The sequence below is a fragment of the Gossypium raimondii genome, chromosome 7, assembly GCF_025698545.1.
Source record: "Gossypium raimondii isolate GPD5lz chromosome 7, ASM2569854v1, whole genome shotgun sequence".
NCBI classification, from domain to species: domain Eukaryota; kingdom Viridiplantae; phylum Streptophyta; class Magnoliopsida; order Malvales; family Malvaceae; genus Gossypium; species Gossypium raimondii.
In genome coordinates this window covers 14,475,292-14,498,083 of record NC_068571.1, presented here as the reverse complement: position 1 = coordinate 14,498,083, position 22,792 = coordinate 14,475,292, and positions in this window count along the sequence as shown.

The following is a 22,792-nucleotide window of genomic DNA, read 5'->3' as shown; positions in this document are numbered from 1 at the left end:
ACAAATTAATTGGCTAAGACCGAAAATGAACCAACAATAACGAATTGTTGACCCGAATCTCAAAATGGTCTTTAGGTGTTTTTCGGTTAAAGGAAACAGGAAAGGAACCTTGACCCACTATCAACTATGATAGGAACCAAGGTATATTGAACGCCACACCAAAGGTGATAAGTTCAGCAACAAAGAATAGATGGACGCCACAAGCTATGCTTGATAAGTCAAATCAATTCCGAAAGAACAAAGAGAATTGGATAGCTCACAATTCAAATAATTCATCTATATTCAGCAAAAGTTTCCTCTCTAAGGCTGATTACAACTATTTATAATGCTAGAACAAGGTAACTGAATGGTCAAAAAAAACATCTACTTAATGTGCCATAAAAACTGATGTCTTTTCTTATGCTTTGAACCAAATAACTCCTTCCATAAAATCATTTCAATTCAGCTGATTTGAATGTCTTTAATGTCTTAAAAATGTCTCTTGAGTTGTCATTGGCTAGCTCATTCCACATAGCTTGCTATTACATAGCTTGCTATCAAATTCGGTTTGAAGCACGACTATCAAATTCGGCCACTCCCTCTTCCCAAGCTCATTCCACATAGCTTGCTATTACATTTCAAAATCTCTTAGCTCGTGATCGAGTTATTGGTCCTCGTGGCAGCTCAATGGATTCAGTAGTAATTTCCCGGGCTAAGGTTGCATCATTCCTCCCCTCTTCGAGGCGATTTGCTCCCAAATCGTCACCTACATCAAAAAGAGATAAATCAGCAACATTAAAAGTAGCACTAACCCCATACTCACCAGGTAAATCTAACTTATAAAAGTTATCATTAATTCTCTCCAAGACTTGAAAAGGTCCATCTCCTCGTGGTAATAGTTTGGATCGTCTTTGAACGGGAAATCTCTCCTTGTGCATGTGAATCCAAACCCAATCACCAGGTTCAAATATTACTCGTTTACGGCCCTTGTTAACTTGATGTGCATATTGCTCCGTTCTTCGTTCAATATTATCCCTAACTCGCTGATGTAATTGTTTCACAAAATCTGCCTTTTTCTTTCCATCTACATGCACCAATTTATCAAAAGGTAAAGGCAATAAATCCAATGGAGTTAAGGGATTAAATCCATACACTACCTCAAATGGTGAAAACTTGGTAGTTGAATGTACCGATCGATTGTATGCAAATTCAATGTGAGGTAGACACTCCTCCCAAGTTTTTAAATTCTTACGTATAATGGCCCGCAGTAGTGTTGACAAAACTCTATTAACGACCTCTGTTTGGCCATCAGTTTGGGGATGACTTGTTGTGGAAAATAATAGCTTAGTTCCAATCTTTCCCCATAAAGTCCTCCAAAAGTGGCTGAGAAATTTAGTGTCTCGATCCGAAACAATGGTTCTTGGAATTCCATGCAACCGTACAATCTCCCTAAAAAATAGATTGGCAACATTTAAAGCATCATCAGTTTTGTTACATGCAATGAAATGAGCCATTTTTGAAAACTGATCAACTACAACAAACACAGAATCTTTGCCATTCTTTGTTCTAGGAAGACCCAAAACAAAGTCCATAGAAATATCCATCCATGGAATTTCTGGGATCGGTAATGGAGTATAGAGTCCATGTGGCTGGACCCTTGATTTCGCCTTCTTGCAAACAATACAGCGATTGCACACTTTAGCCACATCTCGTTTCAACTTTGGCCAATAAAAGTGTTCTTGAAGAACGGCCAAAGTTTTGGCAATACCAAAATGTCCTATTAAACCCCCACTATGTGCTTCATGAACCAGCAAATTTCTAGTTGATCCTTGGGGTATGCACAACTTATTTTCTCGAAATAGGAATCCATCTTGCTGATAGTACCTGTCATACGCACCTTGCACACATAACTTGTAAACTTCTCCAAAATCAGAATCATCAGCATATAATTCCTTTAAATAAGCAAAACCAAGTAACTTAACATCCAAATAATTTAAAAGAGCATACCTTCGCGATAAAGCATCTGCAACGATATTTTCCTTACCTTGCTTATACTTAATCACATATGGAAAGGATTCTAAGAATTCTACCCATTTTGCATGTCGTTTGTTAAGCTTAGTTTGCCCTCTCAAATGCTTCAAAGCCTCATGGTCCGTGTGTATAACGAACTCCTTAGGCCAAAGGTAATGCTGCCATGTTTCTAATGCACGTATCAATGCGTACATTTCTTTGTCATAGGTGGGATAATTGAGCGTAGCTCCATTAAGTTTCTCGCTAAAATAAGCCACCGGTCGCCCATCTTGCGTTAAAACCGCACCTATTCCTATTCCAGAAGCATCACATTCTACCTCGAAAATTTTGTTAAAATTCGGCAAACATAAAAGTGGAGCATTAGTCAAGCAATCTTTGATTTTAACAAAAGCAGATTCTTGTTCATCAGACAAATAAAAGGTGAATTTTTTTTTATAATACCGGTTAATGGGGCAACAAGAGTGCTAAAATTCGGTACAAACCTCCTATAGAAGCTTGCAAGGCCATGAAAACTTCTAACTTGGCTGATGTTATTCGGTCATGGCCATTTTTGTATTGCTTTAATCTTCTCTTGGTCCACCTCTAGTCCATTCGTACTTACAACAAAACCTAGAAAAACAACTTTGTCAGTACAAAAGTTACATTTCTTAAGGTTTGCATATAATACTTCCTTTCGTAAAAACCTTCAAAATAGCATGCAAATGTTCAAGATGTTCAGTTAATGATTTGCTGTAAATTAAAATATCGTCAAAATAAACTACGCAAAATCGACCAATGAAAGACCTCAAAACGTGGTTCATCAACCTCATGAAAGTACTCAGTGCATTGGTGAGGCCAAAAGGCATCACTAACCACTCATACAAACCGTATTTAGTCTTAAATGCAGTCTTCCACTCGTTCCCCTCCCGCATACGAATTTGATGATAGCCACTTTTCAGATCAATCTTGGAGAACAATTTTGCACCACTAAGCTCGTCCAACATATCATCAAGTCTAGGAATGGGATGTCGGTATTTGACGGTAATTTTGTTGATAGCTCGGCAATCTACGCACATCCTCCATGAACCATCTTTTTTAGGCACCAACAGAACGGGAACCGCACATGGACTTAAACTCTCCCGTATATAGCCTTTTTCCATTAATTCCGCTACTTGTCGTTGCAACTCTTTAGTTTCCTCTGGGTTGCTTCGATAAGCTGGTCGATTTGGAATTGTAGCTCCGGGAATAAAGTCTATTTGGTGTTCAATACCTCGAAAAGGAGGCAATCCACTTGGCACATCTTCCGGGAAAACGTCTTTGAATTCCTGAAGCAATGAAACAATAGACAAAGGTAAAGAATTATCAAGTTCGTTAGCATCAAATAAGCATTGCTTGTACATAAGTACAAGTACGGGTTGATGCAACAACAATGATTTTCTTATCTCTTTTTCTCTCGCAAATACGCTCATTTTACCACTCTCAATTTCTTTTTGACTTTCTTGTTCCTCTCGTACTTTTACCTCCACTCCCTCAATTTTTTCTTTCTTTTTTTCATTTTTCTTGTCTCTCTCTTTTTCAATCTTTTCCTTCAACTTCAATTGATCTTGGTATACTTGCTTTGGAGTCAATGGCGCTAAAGTTACATTCTTGCCTCGATGCTTGAATGTATAGCGATTTGTATAACCATCATAGATCACGTGCCTATCAAACTGCCATGGACGTCCCAAAAGTAGATGTCCCGCATGCATAGGAACTACATCGCACACCACTTCATCTTGGTACTTTCCAATAGAAAATGCCACCACAGCTTGTTTTGTTACTTTCAGCTCACCTCCATCATTTAGCCATTGCAACTTGTATGGAGTTGGATGTTTAGTTGTAGCCAAACCTAGCTTTTCCACCAACATAATACTAGCTACATTAGTACAGCTACCACCATCAATGATCATACTACATACCTTGCCTTGAATGTGGCATCGAGTGTGAAAAATATTCTCCCTTTGTTGATCAGTTTCAACACTTTGAATACTGAGGCTACGCTTCACCACAAGAATTTCTCCTTCAACGGGTAACTCTAAATCTTCATCATCGGATGGCATTTCAGGTTTATTTTCATCCTCTTCCTCTGACTCAACTTCTCCATCAGCTCTTATCACCATAATACGTCGATTGGGACATTGACTAGCTATGTGCCCACGGCCTTGACACTTGAAACATCTTATGTCTCTCGTGCGATTTGGCGCTTGCTCATTTTTATTTCGACTTGTCTCTCCAACAGGTTGATTTGATTTAACTACTACAGTCGGCTCCTTTGTTCTAACTGGGGTTTTGTTGACTCCTTGATTCCATTTGTTGGTTGAAGAATTGGCATAGGGTCTACTAACTCCTTTTCGCTTAAGTTGCTTTTCAACCTTAATCACCATGTGAACCATGTCCATCACTTCAACATAGTGTTGTAGTTCAACTATGTTGGCAATGTCACGATTTAAACCCGCAAGGAACCTAGCCATGGTTGCCTCTCGATCCTCCTCGATATCAGCTCGAATCATCGCTATCTCCATCTCTTTATAATAATCTTCAACACTTCTATTTCCTTGAGTAAGGTTTTGAAGTCGTTGATAAAGATCTCGATGGTAGTATGATGGAATAAATCTTTTCCGCATGACTGATTTCATTTCTCCCCAAGTAGAGATAGGTCTTTCACCATTTCGTCGTCGACTTGTTACAAGCTGGTCCCACCACACTATGGCATAATCAGAAAACTCAATTGCCGCGAGTTTTACCTTTTTACTCTCTGAATAGTTGTGGCAATAAAAAACAAGCTCAATCTTCTTTTCCCACTCCAAATAAGCTTCAGGGTCATTCTTACCTTGGAATGGTGGAATTGTCATCTTGATATTCTTAAGATTGTTATCGGGTTGATCACGATCTCTAGGACCTCGTTGTCGTTGACGGCCTCGACGTCGTACACTTCGGGCAGATAAATGATCACTTTCTTGTTCACTTGCTTCATAAGGATCTTGGATTGGACGTTCTCGCTCTCATGTTGCACCTTCCGGAGTCATCTCACGTGGTTCTCGTGTCTCGACTCGATATAATCGATCTTCAATCAGTTCAAGTTTTCTATCAAATAATTGCTCCATCTCTCGCATAATTGCTTGAAGGGTAAGATCTGGCACTCCTTTTCCAACATTTCTTACGGGACGTAACCCTCCTTCCACATTTTGATTTCTTTCCGGACTTCGTGACATATTTTTTTTAAATGAACTCACAACAAAGAATCTCACTATCCACTCGCAAAGAAATCTCACTTCCTTGGCTTTTATACTCTCAAATAAACTCACCACTCTCTTGCCTCTTTCCACTCACTCCTCCTCTCTAAGTTCTTAGGAATTATTTAAACTTCAAAAGCAGTTGTTGTGGGTCGGCTTACAACCTTGATGTTTGGGCTTGGTAAGAATATTGTAGGACAAAGGAAAGTAGGCTTGAAACAAGAAATGAAAAGGTTGGATGTGGCGAAATAGTAGAAGGTAGTAATAACTATAATTTGGGCAGCAAACAACAACAAAATTTCAAAACTAGCTTCTTCTTCTTTTTTTCACGAAATTTTTTTTTTGAATTTTTTTTCGAGTTTTTTTTTGAGAAACTACTATACCGTAATGCCGACAACGTCGATTCTTACTCCAAATTTGCTAGCTCTGAAACCAATTTGATACGAACTCGTCTCGTGATGTTTTGAGTCGTATGTGTTGCCCAATCGTGAATTGAGTAAGGATGGATTCGTTTCGGTTTTAAAATGAAACAAAATAGAGATAATGGCTTCAAAAAAAGGTAATAAACAAAATAAAGAGGAAACAATAACAAATTAATTGGCTAAGACCGAAAATGAACCAACAATAACGAATTGTTGACCCGAATCTCAAAATGGTCTTTAGTTGTTTTTCGGTTAAAGGAAACAGGAAAGGAACCTTGACCCACTATCAACTATGATAGGAACCAAAGGTATATTGAACGCCACACCAAAGGTGATAAGTTCAGCAACAAAGAATAGATGGACGCCACAAGCAATGCTTGATAAGTCAAATCAATTCCGAAAGAACAAAGAGAATTGGATAGCTCACAATTCAAATATTTCATCTATATTCAGCAAAAGTTTCCTCTCTAAGGTTGATTACAACTATTTATAATGCTAGAACAAGGTAACCAAGTGGTCAAAAAAAACATCCACTTAATGTGCCATAAAAACTGATGTCTTTTCTTATGCTTTGAACCAAATAACTCCTTCCATAAAATCATTTCAATTCAGCTGATTTGAATGTCTTTAATGTCTTAAAAATGTCTCTTGAGTTGTCATTGGCTAGCTGAATAGACACCATCTTTTAACCTGCTCCTTAATGACATTCAAAGGTTTGATTAATTTCTCTTGAAAGCTCCAAAAGCAATTTGGAAGTGGAAGAGTTGTTGCTGAATTTTAAAGGGCATAAAATGCTCTTTAAAACTCCTTTAATGATCTTTAAGCTCATTTTTTAACAGCCCTTTAATTGTAACTCAAAAGAACTTGAACGACCACTTATTAAATGTGTAATGACCTTGAATTGTAACCACTATAAGCTAAAAGTCACCGCAATAAACACATTAAAATGAGTTTATTAAACACATTAAAACACTTATTAATCATAACACATATTAAACTTACTTAAATAAATGAACTAAAACATATATGCAATAATTATTCCAAACAACTAGTTTAATTAAAGAAGCATAATTTAAATAACTTAATTTATGCATCAATAAATAATCCTAAGAACTAGATCAATTAAGAAGCATCTTATTTAATAAAGTTCAATAACTAACTCATGTATTAAAACTTTAAGATAAGTTAAATTAATTGATCAGTAACTTATTTATTAAACTAAAACAAGTTAATTAAAAGAAACAAATTCAGCTTGCAATAAATTGCAAGTAACGCCTTTTGAACGGTTTGAAGCACGACTATCAAATTCGGCCACTCCCTCTTCCCAAGCTCGTTCCACATAGCTTGCTATTACATTTCGAAATCTCTTAGCTCGTGATCGAGTTATTGGTCCTCGTGGCAGCTCAATGGATTCGGTAGTAATTTCCCGGGCTAAGGTTGCATCAGAAAGCATGTCCCTTTTCAGTCGAACTGGAACATAAATCAATGTGGGCAATTAAACAAGTGAACATGGATTATGAATCGGCTAGAAAGAAAAGATTGTTGGATATCACCAAACTAGAGGATATTAGGAGAAATGCTTATGAAAATGTTGCAATTTACAAGGAAAAGACCAAACGATGACATGACAAGATTATTTTACAGCGACAATTTATCGCGGGTAAATAGGTTTTATTATTCAATTCTCGACTCAAATTGCACCCAGGCAAATTGCGTTCATATTGGTCTGGACCTTTTGAAGTTGTCACCGTATTTACTCATGGTGTAGTCATAATTCAAAATTTACGTGATGGACACAAGTTCAAAGTAAATGGACAGAGGCTGAAACATTATTTTGGCAACAATGATCAAAAGTAGACAGAGACCATTAAATTGGTCGAAAAGTTTTAATTGTTAATCAGTACTCTGTGATTTTATTTTATTTTATTTTATTTATGTTTTGTTAAAGTTTCTTTTCCTTCTTTTTTTGCAGAATAATTAGGTACCATTTTCAACGCATTGAAGTCTTACTGTCAACGCATTCCATACGTCTGAACTACCATTTATAGCTCTTCAGAATTTAGAAAAAGTCAGATTCCACCGTTGGATCGAAACTCATTCAGCCATTGGATCCTTATAAGCGGGCACAATTTCTATTGGACACAACTCTTCTCGCCAGCTCTTTATCTCTCCACAAAACAACACGCCTCTCCATCTTCCTCTTTCACTCACTATAAATTCTCCCTCATTGTACTGACTATAATGCATTCAATCAACCATTTTTATTTCTTTTATCTTATAAAAATCCTATCTTTTTACCTTTAAATAATTTTCCCCCAATAAAAGATAGCAAAAACAAGAGGCTCAATAAAGAAAGCCACCAAATCTACTGGGTAACATGCATCCTTTGCTACCATAGTCCATGAATCGGAATCCTCTAGGCCAGTGCAAACAAATGAGCAAGTAGTCTTTTTGAATAAAGCGGAAAAAGAATGATTTCACAAAAACATATTGAATTCCAACTTTCATCTCGAGCAGGGCATTTATTTTTTGCCAAATAAGATTTGGGTAAACAAGTCTCCAAAACCATCTCAAAATTAAAGTAGGAAACTTTTTACAACCATCCTATAAGCTACTGGCCTTCACTGGTACGTGAGTTCTATGCCGATCTCTACGGTCATGAGTTAGAGTTTATTTTTGTTCGAGAAGGTTTAATACCATGGGACGCTGCAAACATCAACGAGTTGTACAACACCAAGGTTAATGTCGATGAACCCTCTAAGTTCATAGATGACATCATAGATGAAAAACAATACCTGTTGGGGAGAGACTTGTGTGTCGAGGGAGCAGTTTGGACGGGTTCCCATAAAAAAAACTATACAATGCACTGTCGCTTCTTCATGTTGCAAGGTAAAATTTGGTTTCACTTTGTCAACTGTAGACTAAAACCCTCCACTCACAACACCACAGACACCCTAGACAGAATGTTTCTGATACATTTTATCATTAAGGGCCGAAAAATTGATGTGGGTGCAATACTTCACGAAAAAATAGCTGACTGTGCCGCAAGGTAGATTGGGATTTTATTTTTCCCATCACTGGTGATGTTATTGTGCTAGCAAAGAGGAATCGTACCCCGTGCTGGTGAGGAAATCTTGGAAAATAAGGCCCAATCAATGAAGCCTCTGTAGAAAGAATAACTTGAGGCAAGGACACGACAATACTGAAGGAGGCAGAGATCAGCAAGACAAGAAAAAGTAAAGCCAAAGCCAACAACAAAAGACCTAACCTGAATGCAAAGACATCTTTATGGCGTAAACTGAAGGATGTCAAAAAAATGGTAAATTCCATCAACAACAGGCAGATCAAGCTTGTCGCTATAGTAGAAGATATGGAGAGATCCCAGAATTTATTTTATGCTTAAACTAGAGCCTAGAACAATTCTATTGTAGCCACATTCGGCCAACTGAGCCCATCCCACTACCGAAATTCCCTATGTTTCCACCAATCATTCACAATTATGACATGTCTTCCTCAGATGACGACTTAGAAGACACCGAGATAGACTGGTGGCATCCCCACCTATTGTATAGGTCTCTGATAATGAGACAGAAGAGGAATCCAGGGGCATTGAAGAATGCTTGCGAAAGATTGATAGCTTGTTTGAGGATGGTATTTTTGCTGATAAGAAGACACTGTTGTTGAGAAGGAAGTTGATGCTGCAGAAGAAGAAGTTGTTGCAGAAGAGGAAGTTGTTGTTGAAGAAGAGAAAGTTGCTGAAAATATTGATAATTTGGAGAGAACTGGAGTGAGACCAGCGAAAGTTGCTGAGGTCACCAATGAGGAGCAATGCAATTCATGGGCAATAATGGTTTACACTGGACCACTCCAAGTGGCCTCTCCTACACAAATAATGGTAGATGATGTCGAGACTGAGCCAAGAACTAAGGAGTAATCCGACGACTACAAAAAGCCTAAAGAAAATAAAAGGAAGTGCTCCAAGGATAAAAAACGAAGGAAGGAAGAGAAAGAAACATCATGTAGCCACATTGATGGCTGCGGATAACTGAGTTAGTTTGTTTTAAGCTTTAGTTATAGTATTCATGCATTGCATGTAGCTGTAGATTTTATTTTGATAAGTATTCATTATCACTACATTTTCATTGGCATTACATTTTAGTGTTAGTGCATTGGGGACAATGCATACTTTAAGTTTGGGGGAATGCACATGGAGCTTGGAAATGCACCCACATTTCAAAATTTTTGTTTTCGGAAATGAAGCATGCAAGGTTTAATTATAGTTACTGAAAATTTTTCAAAATTTTTGTTACATTTGATGCTTAATTCTTGAATAATGTAAATTAGCAATAAATGAGTTGGATAATTTGACAGAAGGTTGTAGCTTCAATTCTTTGATGAATGGATTAGGTTGCATTTATAATGGATGACTACTATCATTCTTTAAAACTTGAATGAATCTACTTTGTACAGCTGCGTATATATGTATATATAGTTATAAAGTACAGACAGTCCAAAGTGGGTGTAGTACGGAATGTTAAAAAGGGAACACTCCAATACAAGCGTTAGAAAAATCAATTTGGCCAATGGCTGTCACTGCATGAGTGTGTGTCACTGCAATTACGTACTCCCTAGGGGTTTGTTACACCCCATCGTTACTTCTCAGGAACAAGGGTACAGTAATGCAACAATATCCCTTATTCCAAAAAATATATATATACTTAGTATTATACAATAAATGATGTAATGGTAGATAGAACTTAGGGTTTGAAGCATGGTGCTAGCATTAATGAAGTTGCAACCTTATTCATTCATGCTTTTGAATTGTTGATGCAATATTCTTTCACCTGAATGTGATTCATCCATTGGGAATTTAGAGGGTTCAAGTTGCTAAAATGATCATTTGCCTTAGTAAATTGTTTTGTAGCCTTGCTAGTTTCTGTTTTACTTAAGGACAAGTAAAAATCAAGTTTGGGGGTGTCATAGCACTAGAAAGAACATAGGATTTCCCGCTACTTATTGGTTAAATTGTTCCCATCTAGTTATCCTTAGCATACATTTTAGCATTTTCAGTTTAGTAAATTGCATTTTATAACTCAGTGAATCCTAGCCTATTTTATCCTTAATTTTGCTATCTTATTGCATTAATGTCGCTGCATGAGTTAATTTCAGATAGTGTTTAGAATTGTCGTCGCACCTGACAGCTATCCAGTCTATTATAATCAACCTGTACAAATAATGGTAGAATGATTTTAGGGAAAGGACACCCATGCTATAGAGGAGGGCATAAAAGGTGGACATGAGAAGAAAATAGAGCCTTTTTGAGTGTTTTTCTCCCCATCATTATCTTCATCATTGACATTGGAGCTTGCGGCCATGGCAGCTTAAACTTCTCACAAGTGAGCCAACGTGAAAACTAGATGCAGACTAGCTCCTGACGAGGAGACCTAAGTGTGCGACAAGAGGGAATAGAGAGATTTAGTCAAGTTATCTAGGGATAGTATTCTCTATTCCATTCTTTCTAAATGCTGGTGATTACTCTTTGATTTCTAATTGTATAGAAGTACTGATGAATTCTTTGTGAATTGTTATCTTATCTAATCTTGCTTTTATTATTTAATCTTAGGGTTTGAATGTTTTTAACACGAAAGTGTTATTGCAGTAACTGACACTGGAAAGTGCAGTGACAGTTTGAGCCAACAAGCATTACAATGGAAGTTGAGTGAGGATTAGAGGAATTTAGTCCACTTGTTCTTAATAGTGCCATCATCGAAAGGTGAGGTTGATATGCATGGTTAAGTCTGACATTAAACAGATGAGTAACGCTTAGTAAGATATACATTGAATTTTATTGCATCAACAATTACCTATACTTTTATACCTTGTGAGCACTTAGTATTCTGTTGAAAATTCATGTTGGGGATCCCAGTTTATCATTATCATATTTTATTTTATTTTTCTCAAATTATTGCACCGACAACTATCCTCACAATTTATCTCATTATTATCAAGTTATTGAACTGACATTAATAGACAAAAGACACCCATCCCTGTGGGATCAATATCCGACAGGCTCACACCTGTCTACTATACTTGCATCGATAGCGTACACTTGCACATTATTGCTGTGATGTTAAACAGCCGATCAATCAGGTAAAGAATTTGTGGTTTTCAGCGATGCATCTTTGAATGGTTTAGGTTGTGTTTTGATGCATGAAGGTAAAGTGATAGCTTATGCTTTTAGACAGTTAAAGCTGCGCGAAAAGAAGTATCTGACTCATGATTTAGAATTGGCAACTATGGTGTTCGTGTTGAAGATTTGGAGACACCATTTGTACGGTGTTGGTGGCTTGAGCTATTAAAAGTCTATGATTTGATTATTGATTACCATCCGGGTAAAGCGAATGTAGCTGTTGATTCTCTGAGTACAAAGTCTTTATTTGCTTTGCAAGCGATGAATACACGGCTGATGTTTTCTAATGATGGTTCAATTTTAGCTGAGTTGAAAGCTAGACTGATGTTTTTACAGCAAATTTGCGAGGCTCAAACATGTGATGACGAGTTGCTAGCTAAACGAACATAGAGTGAGTTAACTCCTAATTCAGAATTCCATATTGGATCCAATGATTGTTTATTTTTCAGAGGTAGGATTTGTGTACCAAAGAATCTAAATCTAATTTGGAAGATTTTACAAGAAGCTTATAGTGGTAGCTTGTCCGTTCATTCGAGAAGTATTAAGATGTACAGAGATTTGAAACATATGTATTGGTGGCTGGGAATGAAATGAGAGTTTTATGATTTCGTGTCAAGATGTTTAGTATGTCAGTAAGTTAAAGCTGAACATCAGGTACCTTCTGGTTTATTACAGCCAATGATGATACTGAAATGGAAATGGGAGTGAGTTACGATGGACTTCGTATCGGGTTTACCACTATCTCCGGAAAAGTGATGTGATCTGACCCGACGTTAATTGTTGAGTTGATCTAATTTGCCCAATCATCGTCGAAGAAGTATCGTTCGATTTTGAAAATGGAGGAATTTGGTTAAGTATGGAAATAAAAGTTGAAATAGGTTCGAGGTGGCTAAAAGATAGATGGATTTTAGATGGGATAAATTTGGATAGGCTCGGTTTAACAAGGAAGTAAGATAGATAAGGTAAGTGATGGAGATGAATGATAGAACTTAAGCGTCAAGAAAGATTTGATATTATAACGAGTATCACCCCAAATATTATATGGCTTAAGGTGGAATATGGTTGGTAGATGGATAGGAGAACGCCACACCAATGATTGGTGATAAGTTCAGAAACAAGTTCGGGATGACGCTACTAGCACACTAGATAAGTCACTCGAGACTCGTACGAAATTGGAGAGGAAGTTAACCTCATAGAAACAAAGTTTCATTTAACAAATTAACAAAGATGACTACTCAAATTTGGCATCTTTGTGCTCACACAATAATAAAAATGTTCACACTAAAACATTAAAATTCGGTTCATGTTTGAAAATGGTGCATGAATTGGCTAAACCATCATGTTGTTTCAATTGATGCATTCATGCATACTTAGCCTTGAAGAATAGCCATAATTCCATGAATGTGCACCCTTTTAATGCTCTTACATCTCCCTTGGCCGAATGAAGCTTTAATGTGCCTTTAATACTTGATGATCATTTGGATATGCAAGAAGCATGCATGAAAACATCCCAATGCATGTTCCTCCACAAATATGATCCAGGAATCTTCAAATGCATGAACATTCAGTAGATCCCTCTTGCATGAACGTCCCAAATACATGTGCTCCTTTAAATGCCATTCATTTAATACGACCACGCCTCGGGCACATTTTTCGATCAGCTCCATAAGTATTTCTTGCACACCCATGCGAGCTAAATTAGCTCAATTGCATCTCGCTGAGCTTCGTTTAGCTTGTTTCCAGCTCAATGGGATCATTTTGCTCAATTTGAGTTTATTTTAATTCTTAAATTTTCATTTGCTAAAATAAATTAAATAAGTTAGTTAATTTAATTAAGTTCAGCTCAACATAAATTAACTTGCATTTTAATAAGTCAAATTCTAGACATATTAATTGAGTTTAAATGTGTCTTAGTTCATACATAGTTATTAGCTAATTTTAATATGTTAAGTATTGGACAAATTTATTAGCTAACGATATTTAATATGTCCAAATTAAATTAGACATTGGTTTAATTAGTCGCTATTTAATTTGTCTAGTGAATTAATTGTGTCTTAACTTAAATAAATGTGTCTAAATGTTAATTAATGTGTTTTACTTCTTTAATTTAATGCGTCCTAAATCGCTCCGAATTTTAATGTGTCTTGTTCTTGAATTTTGTCCAAAGAAATTTAAAGAGCACTTAATTTGCGTGAATTAAATTCTTCTTGCCAATTTAATGAGTTCACAATGGAATTAATTTGTTGATTCAATTCATGCGGTACAAGTCAAGGACAAGACATTAAAAGAAGTGGTTGTTGTCGAAATTAAAATTCTTTGGAATTAATGTGCAAAGAAAAGCAATTATGGACTGCCATTCAATGGATCTTGGAAGCATTTAAGGAGTCGCTTGTGCTTTTTCATGTGGCCATTTAATGGACGAAATTAAAGAAGTCGCTTGTCGATTTAATGTGCAACAAAGCCATGAATTAAATGAGATGTTCCACATGCAAGGAACGTCCACTTAATGAGTCTTGATTTATTTTTTAGTGCTGAGAAAGGACCCATGAAGAGTTGCTGATTCCTCTTTTCCATGAGCCATTTTTGTTCTTCTCAAATGCCATAAATGTGCCGTCCATGTGAGGGAATGTGACTCTTCATGGAGATTAAAAAAGCTATGACTCCTCACATTTATTTGGCAGCCCATTTCTCTTCCCCAAGTTGGCCTTTGAGCTCCCCAAGCATCCATAAGAGCTTTCAAATTACTCCAATTCACGATCGGGCACAACAACGACTCGGATTCATCAACGAGGTTCAGATCACATCATTTGGTATCAGAGCTAGCTGAATTGGAGTAAGAATCAAAGTTATCAGCATTTCGGTATTGTAAAAAAAGGGAAAAGAATTCAAAAAAAAATTCAAAAAAAATTCAAAAAAATTTAAAAAAAATCGAAAAAAATAAAATTTGTATTCAATTTTTTTTCCTTGTCTTCTTTTGTATTCGGTATTAAAAAAAAAGAGGAAATTCGAAAAAAAAAAGTTTTGGAATTAAAAAAAAAAGTGATTGAAATTCGTTTTGAGTTTGTAAAGATTTGTTTGCTGCCGAAGTACTAAAAATTCATTTCCAGCCACACTTAACCTTTCTATTTTGTTTGATAGCCTACCTTTAATCCCGACATCATTACCCACCAAAGCCACATCAATTTTGTAAGCCGACCCTAAACGGTATTGATTCGTCTATCTAGTTTGCGGAGAACTTCGAGAGGCGAAAATTGAGTGGAAAAAGGCAAGAGCGATTGGTGAGACCATTCGAGAGAAGTAAAAGCCAAATAGTGTGAATTTTTTTTTGTGAGAGAAGTGTGAGTTTTGTTGTGTGATTAAAAAAAAAAGATGTCAAGAAGTTTTGAAGGGATTGATGATGAAGAATATGACGATGTTTTGATCGACCCAACATATCAAACGATTATTCACGAGGTGGGTCAAATGCTTCAAAGAAAATTGGAACCAATTAAAGAACGATTGAAGAAGTTGGATGAACGATTCCAACGGGAGCGAATTTTTTCAAGTCAAGAGACGAAGAAAAGATCATCACGACGACACTACTCGACAAGAGACTCTTATCAAGACTTCTATTCAACAAGGCGTTCGAGACCAAGAGAAGCAAACTCCGAGTTTGAATCCTTCCGAGATGATAAACGAAAATGTAAACGTGTCTCTACAAGTGCATCAATTTATTCATCTACAAAGGATTATTTACGAAGAGGCGAACGCGTTTCAAGAGTGTCAAAGTACTTGGCTACGGAAGATCTATCACAAAGAGAATATTGCCATTTGTATGAAGAATCCTTTTCTTATTCTCAACGAAAGGCTTCTCATTTTAATGATTTCTACTTTTGTAATGGAATTGAAATAGCATGTTAAAAAGAAAAAGAAAAAGAGCGCGAGCGAGAAAATGAACATGAAAAAGAAATGAAAGAAAAAGAAGATGAGTGGGAGATAGAAAAGAAAATTGAAAATGAGATTGAGAATCAAAACGAGTGCGAAAAAGAAAAGGAAACCGAAAAAGAGAGTGAGATTGAAGGAAGAAACGAGAGTGCAAAAGAAATGAGTGATATGGTAAAAGAAAGAGGATTTGAAAATGAGTTGGAAAAAGAAATAAACGAAAAGGATGAAAGTGAACAAGAAAGGAGTGTTGTTACTAACCATCCTATGAATTTTCCTTGTTTTGTTTCTACTTTTCGGTTTCTCAAATCCCATCGATCAATTTCAACTTCAATACTTTTCTAAGGAGAAACGATTTCGATTAGTCGAGAAAGGTAAGATCGTAGATGACCCTAGTCCACAAGTGCTTAAAGGTAAGCCATGTAAGGGATTTACTGTATTTGAGTCTTCTCAATCTTACTTGATTCTTGATGACGAGATTAGCAAAGACTTAGTTTGTGAGAAAGTTTTTCATCTTGATCTGATTGGAAATCATAATTTGATTGTTGATAAATGTGTTTTACATAGTAATGTGAAATATCTTTCTGCTCATGAGCCTATCATTGTCAAGATTGATCAAGAAGTAAGTCCAGGTAAGCCCAAACAAAATTTAGGATTGTGTGATGAAAAGTTGACATCTAATCTGTTTGCTTGTGATGATCATGTGAATTATCTAAATTGTGGTGTGAACTTTTCTTTTTACGCAAAGCGAATGAAATTTGAAGGGTTTGATTGCTCGAATGTATGTATGCCTAACTCCTATTTGCTTGACATGTGTGAAGTCTTGGTGAAGAAGAAATTTTTGTTGCGTTCTTGAAACGACCAATGAAAATCGCGTTTTAAACCCGGATATATATTCCTAAGTTAACGTCAAGCCAAGCAAGAGGAAGCTTCGTTTTGACCCCGGAGATTATTATTTTTTGTTCTTGTTAAAAGGGTTTGGATTTTTCAATTTTTACTTTCGAGATTATGCCTTTCGACTGTTTTGTGGTTCGGATTTGTTTCTATCCATGAACTTTTTGATTCATTTTGGAAAGGTAAGACCGAATTTCATTTTTGATCCTGGCATTGGGTTAAGCATCCCAATTTTGAATAAGCATCTAAAAAGATCATTTGTGTTTATAATTTTTAGTGTCTCTAATTCCTTTCATTCTCGTGTAGGTGACACTCTAAATTGTTTCCCTCTTAAAGAGGGAGGGCGTGGAAATAATTCAATTTCTTATCGAACCATTTGTGATTTTCAAAGTTTTGGAAATGATTCTATTCGGATCATGAACAAAAGGGTTCGAGATCTTGAAAATTCTTTCTCGAGCAAGTGGCCCGATTTTAGGACAAATCACCTTAAAGAGGGAGGGGATGATACGACCACGCCTCGAGCACATTTTTCGATTAGCTCCATAAGTATTTCTTGCACACCCATGCGAGCTAAATTAGCTCAATTGCATCTCGCTGAGCTTCATTTAGCTTGTTTCCAGCTCAATGGGATCATTTTGCTCAATTTGAGTTTATTTTAATTCTTAAATTTTCATTTGCTAAAATAAATTAAATAAGTTAGTTAATTTAATTAAGTTCAGCTCAACATAAATTAACTTGCATTTTAATAAGTCAAATTCTGGACATATTAATTGAGTTTAAATGTGTCTTAGTTCATACATAGTTATTAGCTAATTTTAATATGTTAAGTCTTGGACAAATTTATTAGCTACTGATATTTAATATGTCCAGCCGAAATTAGACATTGGTTTAATTAGCTGCTATTTAATTTGTCTAGCTGAATTAATTGTGTCTTAACTTAAATAAATGTGTCTAAATGTTAATTAATGTGTTTTACTTCTTTAACTTAATGTGTCCTAAACTGCTGCAGAATTTTAATGTGTCTTGTTCTTGAATTTTTGTCCAGCCGAAATTTAAAGAGCACTTAATTTGCAGGAATTAAATTCTTGCTGCCGAATTTAATGAGTTCACAATGGAATTAATTTGTTGATTCAATTCATGCAGGTACAAGTCAAGGACAGCATTAAAAGAAGTGGTTGTTGCCGAAATTAAAATTGCTGGAATTAATGTGCAGCAAAAGCAATTATGGACGGCCATTCAATGGATGCTGGAAGCATTTAAGGAGCTGCTTGTGCTTTTTCATGTGGCCATTTAATGGACGAAATTAAAGAAGCTGCTTGCTGATTTAATGTGCAGCAAAGCCATGAATTAAATGAGATGTTCCACATGCAAGGAACGTCCACTTAATGAGCTGCTGATTTATTTTTTTCGTGCACAGCAAAGGACCCATGAAGAGTTGCTGATTCCTCTTTTCCATGAGCCATTTTTGTTCTTCTCAAATGCCATAAATGTGCCGTCCATGTGAGGAATGTGCCTCTTCGTGGAGATTAAAAAAGCTATGACTCCTCACATTTATTTGGCAGCCCATTTCTCTTCCCCAAGTTGGCCTTTGAGCTCCCCAAGCATCCATAAGAGCTTTCAAATTACTCCAATTCACGATCGGGCACAACAACGACTCGGATTCATCAACGAGGTTCGGATCACATCATCATTGAACCTCAATTGTGCATGCACCCTTCCATACTTTACACCAAGTCGTACATGAATCTTGTATTAAATACATCTTCACATTTGGCTTAACCTAATTCATATAATATCAAGACAAATTAATTAACATACTAAGATAAATTAAGAACAATTAATTATGGACTAGCTAGTATATTAAGTTCGGCTAGCTCAAACATGTGAAAACAATTAATGAACTGATTTGAGCTAGGGAATTTCGTCTTGAGCTGTATCAAATTAAATAAAATAAAACTAATACTTAGTTTATTATAATGATAAAAGAAATGAGCTGAATGAAACTAAATTGAGGTCAAACGAGCTGAAATAAGCTCAAGTAAGCTTATTCAAGTTGAGTGGAGCTCAAGAAGCTAGAAATAAGCTTAGTTCAGCTTGCACTAACGTGCAAGGGGTCTTTAAGGAGCTAGCCCAAACTTCTCCATTGACATCGAGCTTGTTCTCTTCCCAAAATTGAGTGATTAGACTGAAACAACTTCTTGGAATTGCTTAGTTCGAGCTCGAGTCATTAGGCCTTTCGGAAGCTCAATGGGGTCTTGGCTCGAATTCATTGAGCTCCCAGCCATGCTTATATCATTCCCCCTTCTTCAAAACTACTTGTCCTCAAGTCGAGCCGTTTGTTCACTAGAAAATATTTCTTCTTATGCTGCTTTTCTTGGACGAATGTGGTGAATGGTCTAAGAATAAAGGAAAAAAATCATTATCATCAAAGAATAAAGGATTAAGAAATTGATTAGCTAAAGATGAACCAATCCTTTTCGATTCAGAAACAGATGGTGGATGGGTGAATGCTAAATAAGATTTGAGTCTTACCTTTTTCTTCAATGGAAACAAATCAGATTCCTAAAGTATTTGAAGGTTATAGTTTCAGGAATCAAAATTCCATGGTCCAAATCCCTTGAACAATGATATGGAACAACATTCACAAGGATCAAATACAAAGTTTTTGTTCACCATTTCGAATTGACTAGAAAAATTCATGGCTAGTAACTTATGAAGAACATGAAGCATATTAAAGTTAAAATCATGCAACACATGTTTGAATTTGTTAAGCAATAATATACAACAACCTCTAAAATCAAAGATTTGGTTTTGACTTGGCAAGCCAACACGATTCACATGTCTCATTTCTAGACTTAAAGACAAGGAATCATATAAGCAAAAATTGTTTACACGTTCATTCAAGCAAAATTTACGATGCTTACTTTCTCTCATGGACGATTCATAATAACAAACTCTAGGATTAAACACATGATTTTGATCAATCTTTCCAAAATGCGGTAAGAATTTCCTTTTTCATCAAGAAGCCACACATGCCAAATAAAGAAGATGTAGGCAAAAACAAATTCAAGCAATCAAACTTCTTGATTCTCTTTCGAACTGACATGTAAAGACATGAGAATTTCGCACAAGAATTTAAAGATGTCTTAGGAACAACACAATCGGATAGATTAATCGTCTTACACGAAACCTTTTACCAGTTGTATTAAACAAAGAAAATGTGAACATACCAACATTCAAACAGCCATATATCTCAAGTTTCATTCGATCAAACTTACACAAACATGCGAAATTTACACAATAAAGTAGAAACGTCTCACCATACAAATCATGAGAAAAATTCTTCAAACCATCACAAACAATCAAACTAGAAGTTTTACATGGTAACTTTTTAACACACAAGTTCAAAAATTATTTGTGCTGATTTATACTTACTTCACCAACACACTTGTCAACGCGGTAATTTTCGTTAGAGAAACTCGTCTTGCCATCTTTTAAAACCGGCGCATGAACATTAAACAAAGAATGGTAGTTAACCATATTAGCTATATTATCACAAACATTCAAGTGGGATGGTGGAGACTAAAATGTCATAGAACCCTCACCTTGCTTACCTTTAACCTCCAGCGGACTAGGGTCATCTATGATCTTACCTTTCTCGATCAACTTGAATCGCCTCTCATTAGGAAAATATTGTAGTTGCAGCTCGTTACATGGATATTTAAAAATTTGAAAAGAAGAAACAGAATAAGGACAACTCACAATTGTGTTAGTTAAAACAACACTCACATTTTCTTGTTCTCTCTCGTCTTGTCCACTCATTTCTTTTTTAATCTCATGTTGAAATTCTCTCTCTTTTTCAATCTTTTTTATTTTTGAAAACTCAAGGTCACTTGTTTCTTTTACACTCTCAATTTTAAACTCTCGTTCTTTTTCCACAGTGTCTTTTATTTTTGAAAACTCGATAACATTCACTTCTCGCTCATTTTCTTTTCTTTCTCCAAACTCACTTTCTCTTTCAATTTTATTTTCTTTCTTTATTCTTTTTTCGCTCTCAATCTCTTTTTGCTCTTTTTCATTCTCTCTTTCTTTTTCATTTTCTTTTCTTTCTTTTACAACTTGATTCTTTTCTTTTTCTTTTGACTGATTTACAGAAGACTTCATTCTCTTTTGATCATCGAAAACTTGTTTTGGTATCAACGGGGCTAAAGTAAAATTCTTTCCCAAATACTTGAATGTATACCGATTGGTATACCCATCATGGATGACTCTTCAATCATATTGCCATGGTCTTCCAAGTAACAAGTGTCTTGCGTGCATGGGAACTATGTCACAAAGCACTTCATCCTCGTACTTTCCAATTGAAAAAGTAACGCACACTTGTTTGGTTACCTTGATTTCACCATCGTCGTTGAGCCATTGGAGTTTGTAAGGGCTCGGATGTTTGGTGGTCGTTAGGCCTAGTCTCTCCACCATGATGGTACTTGCCATGTTGGTACAACTTCCACCATTGATAATCAAGCTACAAACCTTTCCTTCAACTCGACACTGGGAATGGAAAATGTTTTCCCGTTGCTGCTCGTTTTTGAGACTTTGAATACTTAGACTTCTTTTGACAACAAGGAGCTTTCTTACACATATGAGCATTGATTCCTCCTCTTCGTGGTATGTTGTTTCGGCCTCTTTCCCACTCATGCTTCGTTCCATGCCTTTTGTCAAAGAAAATGTATAATCCTCACCAAAAACCTCACTATTTCACTCATAAAGAAAATTAGAAGGCACTCACACTTCTATTTGCACTCTTTTACGACTTTTACTAGCACTCTAATGCGCTCACACGCTCTTGCCTTTTACCACTCGATATTTCTCTCATGATTTCGTATTTCATCTCTTTAGACTTACTTGCTACTTTGGGGTCGGTTTCAAAGTGGTTAACAAGGGAAATAATGTAGAGGGTTATAGGGTAGGCTAAAATAAAAATTAAAGGTGGTTTGAAGTGTGGCGTTTTAAGGGTGGTAGATAGGGAAAGTAGAAACAACAAACTTTGCTCGATCGAGAAACAAGAATATGATCACAAAACTTTCAATACTTGTAACACCCCAAACCCGGCCTAGACATTACGGTCAAATCTGGCGTGTCACATTGAACTGTCTTTTGAAAATTAGACTTGTTAGTAAAAATTTAGTTTCTAAGTTTAAAAAACCCCTTTGTTATTATTTAACAAATCAACTAGTCTAAACATTTGCCTTGTTTTCTGGTATTGTTATAATAAGTTGATCTAAATTCGCGAAAGCTTTTGAAAACTCTAATGTTTAAATTTCATGTCTTTGAAAACAGTAAATATTTTGAAAATTCGTCGTCTCCTAAACTAGCAGTTTAAAATAAGCAAAAGCCCAATTAAAACTTTAAACAAACATAAATGGCCTATTACATAAAAAAATCCAAATCAAACTTTAAATTTTAATAAAAGCAAGTGTAGAACAGCTGCAGTTGTGTGGCCACCTCCAAGTCCCTCGCAGCGCCAAGTCGCCTATGGCTGATGATTACCTGCACAGTTAAAAGGAAAGGGTGAGTTTACCAAAACTCAATGAGTAAACCCCTATCAGTCAGTCAGTATGCAACTTACAGTAATAGTCTGGGCCTAAGTCCTATTCAGAAATAGTACAGCGTGGGGCTTAGCCCTATACAGTATTAGTACAGTACAATAATGCAACTCACCCCAATCCAGCCAACACACCACTCCGTACCACCATCACACCATGTGGGGATAAAATTGACACATCCAGCCAACACACCAATATCGCAGCAAAGCTGCCAGTAATAGTATCGCAGCAAAGCTACAAGTAATAGTATCGCAATAAAGCTGCCAATACAGTATACTTCCTCTATAACAGTATCCCAACCCTATGCGGCATGTCGTGTCATAAATCATACGTGTATGCAGAATTTCATACTCAGTAACAGTCATATACAAATCATGAACACATCAATCAACCTACCTCTAGGGGTATAATGGTTATTTCCATCAATTACGGGTAAAACAGTCATTTTACCCTTTAAGGGTATTTTGGTCATGGTCATTTTACCTATTTTGGGGTCCCGGT